The sequence below is a fragment of the Silene latifolia genome, chromosome 3 (assembly GCF_048544455.1).
Source record: "Silene latifolia isolate original U9 population chromosome 3, ASM4854445v1, whole genome shotgun sequence".
Taxonomy (NCBI): Eukaryota; Viridiplantae; Streptophyta; class Magnoliopsida; order Caryophyllales; family Caryophyllaceae; genus Silene; species Silene latifolia.
The window spans coordinates 13,603,958-13,613,125 of NC_133528.1; positions in this window are offsets into that span (position 1 = coordinate 13,603,958).

Here is a 9,168-nt window from a genome sequence, read left to right on the forward strand (position 1 = left end):
ATGAGCTGGCTGAGCGGATCTCTTCTACTTTGGTGCTCCGCAACCTTCATGAGATGACCCTTAATCAGGGCATCGGGACTGATTTGGCACATCCTGTATGGTGGAGAGGACCGGGAGTGGATACGGGAGTGTTCCACAGTTATGGGGTGGACCCGAGTTTCTGGAGACCTCCAGAGGAGACCGAGTTCGGCTACCTCGCGGGACCGTGGGGAGCCAACTCCGCGATCACCGGGAGGGGACTACTCAGCAGAAAGCGGCGGGTTTTCAGTGCGGGGAGTTGGTGCGAGGTACTTCGGCGCTGGTGGTGGTGATGACATGGAGGAGGGTCCTCATTGCTGATCTTGGATGATGTTTAGTTGATTTCTTAGATGTTAGACTTATCTAGTGGTGATGGACTTGTTTTGTTGTGTCGGATTTATTGCCTCTTCTTTAGACGTTGCTTTCAGTATTTGGTGTCTTCTGTTGGATGATTGTATTAGGCCATAAGGCCGTTACTTGGTTAACGTATGGAGACGTGTTTCATGTCACTTCAGGTAGGAATTAGTCATGTGTTAAACCATTGTGAAGTATTGTTGCAGAATTGTTGCAGGTTGTAGTGATAGCCAAGTGATATCGACAAAACGCTCTCTGGCGGCATCACTCGACCGAGTATAGATTACTACTCGACCGAGTAGAGCTTACTCGGCCGAGTATCCCTATACTCGACCGAGTAGAGCATACTCGACCGAGTAGCCTTTCATACTCGGCCGATTATTGCGACTTCAGAGGGACATTGACAGTTTGTTATGAAAATTTCATAATTACGTGATAATTGTGTGACAAAGCTTGTTAGATACTTCGTTACTATGTTTTAGTAGATGACGTCCTACAGATGGATCATTATGGTATCATGGATTTGTGAGTGTTGGTATCGACTATAAATTTATGAATGTTTTGTGGTATAAAACAGGTTAGTTATTCTAAGGGAGGGGGAGATACCCTAGACATTTAATTATATGAAGGTAATACTTTACTCATATCACGTGCTCACTGTGAGAAATTTTATACGCATGTATATGTTGGGTTACAATGATAGTTGTTTCAATGAGGTTAAGTATAGACCTGTTCTTTTTCAGTTATTCTAGATGTTAACTGTCGCTATAAGAGTATATAGGTTGGTTGTTGAAGTATTTGGTTGTTATAAGTCATTAAAGTGTAAGGTCGTAAAACAAGTTGAGCTACATGAGTTTATAAGTAATGTCACCGTCATGTGGTACGTTTTAGCGTTGGGTTTGGGAAAATGATTACTGGTGAACTTCGGGGACGAAGTTCCTTTAAAAGGGGAAGAGTAATGTCGCGGAATTAAGTATTTAATTATGTAAAATATGTGTTTAGTTATACCTATGATTTTGATATGTGTTTAGTTATACCTATGATTTTGGAATTACATGTATGTAGTTAACATTCGGAATTTATGTTCATGTTTCTTGAAGCGATAACTATGTTGTATTCGGGTAATATAAAGGTTATACTATGATGTCTCAACTATGATGTCTCAACTAAGTTTTATGACAAGTATTGTATTCATGTGTAAGTATTTAATTTTACGAGATATTGGGAATCATATGTATGTTAGGTACGCTCACATTCGGGATTACTGAATTACAATTATGTTTTCTTTATGCTACATCTATGTTGGATTCAAGTAATATGAAAATTTTAGGGCGCAAGGGTGTCAAGTAATGTGAAGAGTCGATTCAACTGATGATAATTGGTATACGTGTTCGGAATGTGGTGATTGTGTACTTCTGTACTTTACAATGGTGTGTCGCTTTGCAATTGTATATTTAATATAAACGTATGGAACGTAGTAGTTACAAGGGTGTATGGTTTTCTTACATTGTGTAAAGCGTTTCAATTGCATACTTGTGTAAGTATAGAGTTGAATGCCGTTTTGAATAATCTCCGTATGTATATGTGTAAGTTGTGAGTAGCATTGTTTGGGAAGGTAGCGGTGGTAAGCGATTGTTGTTGAATAAGATGGCTTATTGTTGAATAAGATGGCTTGTTGTTGATTAAGATGGCTGATGATAATTGATGGATAGTGTGAAGTTATATACCTTTGGGTAGGTGGTTAAGGCCATGGTACCTTTGTGTCGTACGGGCTGAACTTCGGGGACGAAGTTCTTTTAAGGGGGGAAGATTGTAATACTCGGGAATTGTAGGAACGCTGTTGACCGATCTTGTTGACCAAACAGACCTTAGGGATGATTGGGTGAGGGATCAGACTGGTAATAGGGGGGCATATATGTCAGTCACTCGACCTAGCGGAGGCCACTCGGCCGAGTATCACCAATACTCGACCGAGTGGAGTCTACTCGGCCGAGTATTCCTATACTCGACCGAGTATGGCTGCTGTCGACGCGTTATTATAAATGCGTGTTCGCGAGATTCATTTCTATTTTCTCATTTCCTCGACAGTTTCTCTTTCTCTAACCCTAGAACATCTCCCTACTCTATCACTCCATAGCCTCATACCTAAAAGGGATTAGCTTAAAACCCTACCATGGGAATGTTGGGATTCGCGGAGCAAGGAGGACGTGGGTGGTGGTTGTTTATGTCGTCACCGATGTGCAAGGTTAGGTAAGTTGCTGCCTTGTGTCCTTTTGATTGATTCTTTGAGTATAGTCGTATAATAGGACGAGGTTATTATTGTTAGGGTGCTTATTGGAGTCGTGCACGGCTGTAGTTGGAAGTCTTTCATGCTTTGCGATGAGGTAGGGTCTCCCTACTCAGTCTACTGTTAATTGAATTGAATTTATGATTGTATTGTGATTCATGGCTATCCGCTGATCATCGGAGTATAGTGGTTGTGGTAATGATGACGTTGTCATGTGACAATTTGCGATGTTGTGATTGAGATTGTGGTGGAGTCACTTGCGGGAGTGGCTCCACACCCTAGTTCGCCCTCCGTGGAACCCGCCACGGGAGGGGATGTGCACATTAAGGGACGGGGACGTTAGTCGCTCGTTGAGGAGCCGGACTAGGTGGGGATGGGCTGCGGTCACCCATCTTTGGCGGCAAGGATTACCTGTTGCGATGGGGGTAACTGGGGGGCTACACACTTCGTGTGTAGTCGGTGTTGGTACGAGGTGATGAGTGTGGGATAGTGGATGATCAGCTATTTACTTTATTGTTTTATCTTATATTTGATTAGTCAGTACTGACCCCGTGTTGTTTTGTGGTATCTGCGGTGATCCATTCGGGGATGGTGAGCAGTTGGTTTAGCAGGTATTGTTGATTACTGCTGCTGGGATTGGAGGGATCGAGTCATCACGCTACTAGTCTAGAGATGTAGAATCACAAGTGTTGTAATTGAGTTGTATTTTTGGGAACTTGAATAGAATGGTAATGTAATAGATGTTCTAATGATATAATATTGTTCTTACATTGTCTAATTTGATCTACCTCCTCGGGAAACCGAGATGGTGACACCGTCATATACTGGAATGGTCCTTGGTAAGGCGTTCTGGTGTACGGGGGTGTTACACACATGGTATGGGAATGTGGGGTCCGTGTGTCTATGTGTGATATGCATGATAATTGTGCCGGAGCCATCTCCGGTTAAGTCCTTGTTAGAAGTAATAGGGGTGTGATAGCGGTATTTGGGTCGCGTATAGTAATCGTCGGTGAAATTAGTGGAATTTTTGAAATGATTAGTGAGTTTATGTGATGGTTATGAGATACGTGACGAAAGTTTATGTAATGGAAATGTGTGAAAATGAGGAAATGAATGTTGTGACATGAAAAGTGAACACGTAGGTGTTTGCTATAAGTTAATAATGACGGGAGTCATATACGAGTTCACAAATCCACAGTAAATACTATGATGATAGTTATGGTATAGTTGAGTTATAATTCGAGACATAGCATATAGTAATGCATGTAAGCCTTGCTTGTTGGTTGAAAATTTTTCCGCTGCGTAATGTTTTATTCGTGCAAGATGAATTGCTTATGATAGAATGTAAGACATGATTGAATAATTTGTTTAAAAAGTATGCATTTATGTGATAAGCCAAAGAAAGAATTGATGTTAATTATATGCATCAAGTTAAGTGAACACGAGTTTAGTAGTAACAAGTAAAGTAAGTTTAAGTGTAATATGACGGCGTGATTATGTTCATAGAATGACTCGGTAGCAGATAAACCGAGTTGGGTAATTGGATAGCGTAGTACGGCGTGTACCTTATTAGTAGGGCGATACGTTATGCGTGGGTAACAAGTGTAAATCGTGATTGAATGCGGTAATTAGTGCCGAATCCCGAACTTAGTTTGGAATCGACACGTGGTGTTGTTTTGCAGGTATCTTCAAGTTACTTAGTATTTCTGACCGAGTACTTAACCATACTTGACCGAGCGCGAGTGCTTACTAGACCGAGTAGACCTCACTCGATCTAGTTAGGAAGCTATAACGTCGGGATGTGGGAAAATTCCTGCAGATACTCGATGATTTAGCTCCTACTCGATCGAGTAGGGTGGTACTCGATCGAGTACCCTAGGCACTCGATCGAGTAGGTTACTGTACAGTGATTCCTACGGGTTTCTTAAAACCCCTAATCTTTCTATTTCTTCTTCTTTTTTCCCTATATTTCGACACACCTAAACCTAATCTTCTCTCAAATTCCTTGTTCCCTTTCAAACCTTCTCATACTCTTGGGTTAGTGGTGATTCTTGGGTTAATTTCTTTGCTTAATTTCGTTTCTTTACTTTGTTAATCAATCAAGGTATGCTTTCCTTTCTAATTTATGCGATTTATTGCTTTGAATGTGTTAGAATGGTGAAATAATCTGAAATTTTCGGTTCACATGGGTAGGTTGTTGTTTTTGATGGTTGAAATATGATTCACATGCCTTCTTTTCATGCTTGTTGGTGACTAATTGCTGTAAATTAGATTAGAAATTGCAAAATTTGAAATCGAAATTTCTAGGGTTTCCAAAATTGAAATTGATTTTTGGTTGTTTTACAATGGTTAGATGGTAGAATTGAGCCTTAAGTATTGGTTATATCATGTTGGAGGATAGATTTTGATGATTTTACCCTTAGAAAGTTGCCTTAAAACTCCGTCTTAAAGTGCCTCAAATGGAAATTCGTGATTTATAATTGAAAATTGATGTTGTAATTGACATTATAAGTATGAGTTGAACTTCAATATGAAAGTAGAAACAATAATTGATGAAAATATGCCAAAATTATCACAGCTGTAAAGACCGTCTGAAAATTCTAATTGAGTTGTTGTTCATAATATTGAAGGGTGATAATGATATGTTCTAAGTTATTCTTGTCCATGAACTAGTAAGAATGCCTCACATGTGATTAGAAGTGTGTTTGGAACAACCTTTAGAAGCATGCTAGGATATTCGAATTTGTTGAGCATATGTAATCACCATGATAATTTCTTTCACAACTATGGCTTATGAGTAGTAATAATATGAGCTTGTATGTCAAAATTTGGAAACAGTTGACAAAGGTGTGTACATAATGTGATATTCAGGGTTAATAGCATGAAGTATGTGCTTCACATGTCAAATTTGTGGGTGAAATTGTGTACTTAGCTGAGTATGTTGAATCCAAATTACATGATATAAATATTTGCATGTTTATACAAGTTGTTTGAACCTATGCCTAAAGCGAGATGCCGAGATCGAACCTTGGAATCCGCCAAAGTAAACGGGGAGGGGTAATCCACCCGAGATGGGGAAGGGAGTGGACTGTGGTACCCGCAGTTCCCGAATACCCTTCAGTTGTTTTCGTTGATTTCAAGCAGAGGGAGCGTTTTGTAGCTTTACAAAAACGCAAAATGAGACCTACGAAGTGTATAGACACTACTGTGTTAGAGGAGTTGGAGATAGAGACGGATGTCCGTCACATATTCGAGACCTTGGGTTTTATGGGTCTGTATAGGCTGAGGAAGCATACTTACCCTTTTCTTACCTTGGAGTTCATGAGCTCTTTTAGCTATGACCCAGCGGGCCAGACTGTTGAGTTTAGATTGATGAATACCGGTTTTGTTGACTATGGATCTGTTTGCCTCTCACCTTGGGTTGGCCAAGCCTCCCAAGGACTCCATCACCGATATCCCAGCTGAGTGCGGCGTCTGCCGCCTAATGCCTTGCTTGACTGGGAAGCAAGCTCCCACCTCGAGCAACATGCTGATTAATGATGTTCAGCATATTACCTTGAGGGTCTTTCTCCGTTCACTTTCGAACCTCCTCTATGACAGAAAGGATATCAGTAAATTGAATAATCATGAGGTCTTACTTCTGATGTCTTACCTCAACCCGGAGCGGGCCAGGAAAGTGGTCTTTAATGCTCCTTCTATGGTTTGTCTTTGCCCTTGCCTTGATGGCTTCTTCCTCTTCCCGTACACGAGTTGTGGCGCTATTGCCACTCGGTTAGCTGAAAAGCTAACCTCTTTTGAAGCTTCATCGGAGTACGTGCCTCTTTCTACCCCAGTGCCTACCATGGATCGTGACTACTATCTCGACCTGAAATGGTTGAGGACCTTGGCTGACGGTAGCCCAGCGTGGAGGGTGTGGGGCATGAGTTGCATGAAGATTCCAACTCCTGAGCACCTCCCACCCACGGAGCCCTTGGAGCCGGCAGTAGTGACGGTGGACTCCGATGATGAGGAGGAGGAGGATGATGACAGACCCCGCCATCTACAGACCTATCTCATCGACGGCACCATCCTCGAGGAGATGCCGGAGCCGACGAAGGGCGAGAATGCGGGAGTTGCGGTGGTGGAGAGACCCAGATTGGGGAGGGGACCCCGTCGAGTGAGGGAGAGGGCCTCGGAGACTAGGCCGCAGCCGGTAGCGCCACACAAAGAAGAAGAAGCATCCTTTTCCGTGCTACCCTTACCTCGACACCCCGGAGACGCGGTCCAGCTACTTGGCAGATAGAGTGTCATCTACCTTGACACTCCGGAACATGCACGAGATGGCGTACGCTCAGGGGATAGGGACCGAGGGACCGCATCCAGTGTGGTGGAGTGGAGTTGGGGACTACTCAGGGGTCTTCCATTCCTACGGGGTGGATAAGTCGATGTGGGGGGCACCTCAGTCCTTTCCTTACGGTGGCTTGACTCCATGGTACGTGGGCCCAGGAGCAGGAGCAGGAGCAGGAGGGGATGCGGGGATCGGGTCATCGGGAGCAGGTACTTCTGGTGGTGGTGATGATGAGGTGATGTTCGAGCAGTAGCAGCAGCAGGAGGAGTGATACTCCTTACTCTTACCTTTGTTGATGGTAGTTGGTGTTAGGTGGTGATATTGTTGTTAGACTTTAGTAGTTATTTCTTTGAGGCTTGATTCTGGACTTGTATTGTGGCCATAAGGCCGGATTTATTACAAAGTGGTATCAGAGCGACGATTTTGGAACCTGTAACAAATGAACATAATGAACGTAGCGAGTCTAATAAAATGAACCTGGTGTATGTGTAATGGGAGCCCTAGCTGATGCTAGATTTTGGGTGAGTAGGCGCCCTCATTTCAAAATCTTGGCCCCATGACACTTAAGCCAGTCACATGGTATGGGAATGTGGGGTCCGTGTGTCTATGTGTGATATGCATGATAATTGTGTCGGAGCCATCTCCGGTTAAGTCCTTGTTAGAAGTAATAGGGGTGTGATAGCGGTATTTGGGTCGCGTATAGTAATCGTCGGTGAAATTAGTGGAATTTTTGAAATGATTAGTGAGTTTATGTGATGGTTATGAGATATGTGACGAAAGTTTATGTAATGGAAATGTGTGAAAATGAGGAAATGAATGTTGTGACATGAAAAGTGAACACGTAGGTGTTTGCTATAAGTTAATAATGACGGGAGTCATATACGAGTTCACAAATCCACAGTAATTACTATGATGATAGTTATGGTATAGTTGAGTTATAATTCGAGACATAGCATATAGTAATGCATGTAAGCCTTGCTTGTTGGTTGAAAATTTTTCCGCTGCGTAATGTTTTATTCGTGCAAGATGAATTGCTTATGATAGAATGTAAGACATGATTGAATAATTTGTTTAAAAAGTATGCATTTATGTGATAAGCGAAAGAAAGAATTGATGTTAATTATATGCATCAAGTTAAGTGAACACGAGTTTAGTAGTAACAAGTAAAGTAAGTTTAAGTGTAATATGACGGCGTGATTATGTTCATAGAATGACTCGGTAGCAGATAAACCGAGTTGGGTAATTGGATAGCGTAGTACGGCGTGTACCTTATTAGTAGGGCGATACGTTATGCGTGGGTAACAAGTGTAAAACGTGATTGAATGCGGTAATTAGTGCCGAATCCCGAACTTAGTTTGGAATCGACACGTGGTGTTGTTTTGCAGGTATCTTCAAGTTACTTAGTATTTCTGACCGAGTACTTAACCATACTTGACCGAGCGCGAGTGCTTACTAGACCGAGTAGACCTCACTCGATCTAGTTAGGAAGCTATAACGTCGGGATGTGGGAAAATTCCTGCAGATACTCGATGATTTAGCTCCTACTCGATCGAGTAGGGTGGTACTCGATCGAGTACCCTAGGCACTCGATCGAGTAGGTTACTGTACAGTGATTCCTACGGGTTTCTTAAAACCCCTAATCTTTCTATTTCTTCTTCTTCTTTCCCTATATTTCGACACACCTAAACCTAATCTTCTCTCAAATTCCTTGTTTCCTTTCAAACCTTCTCATACTCTTGGGTTAGTGGTGATTCTTGGGTTAATTTCTTTGCTTAATTTCGTTTCTTTACTTTGTTAATCAATCAAGGTATGCTTTCCTTCCTAATTTATGCGATTTATTGCTTTGAATGTGTTAGAATGGTGAAATAATCTGAAATTTTCGGTTCACATGGGTAGGTTGTTGTTTTTGATGGTTGAAATATGATTCACATGCCTCCTTTTCATGCTTGTTGGTGACTAATTGCTGTAAATTAGATTAGAAATTGCAAAATTTGAAATCGAAATTTCTAGGGTTTCCAAAATTGAAATTGATTTTTGGTTGTTTTACAATGGTTAGATGGTAGAATTGAGCCTTAAGTATTGGTTATATCATGTTGGAGGATAGATTTTGATGATTTTACCCTTAGAAAGTTGCCTTAAAACTCCGTCTTAAAAGTGCCTCAAATGGAAATTCGTGATTTAT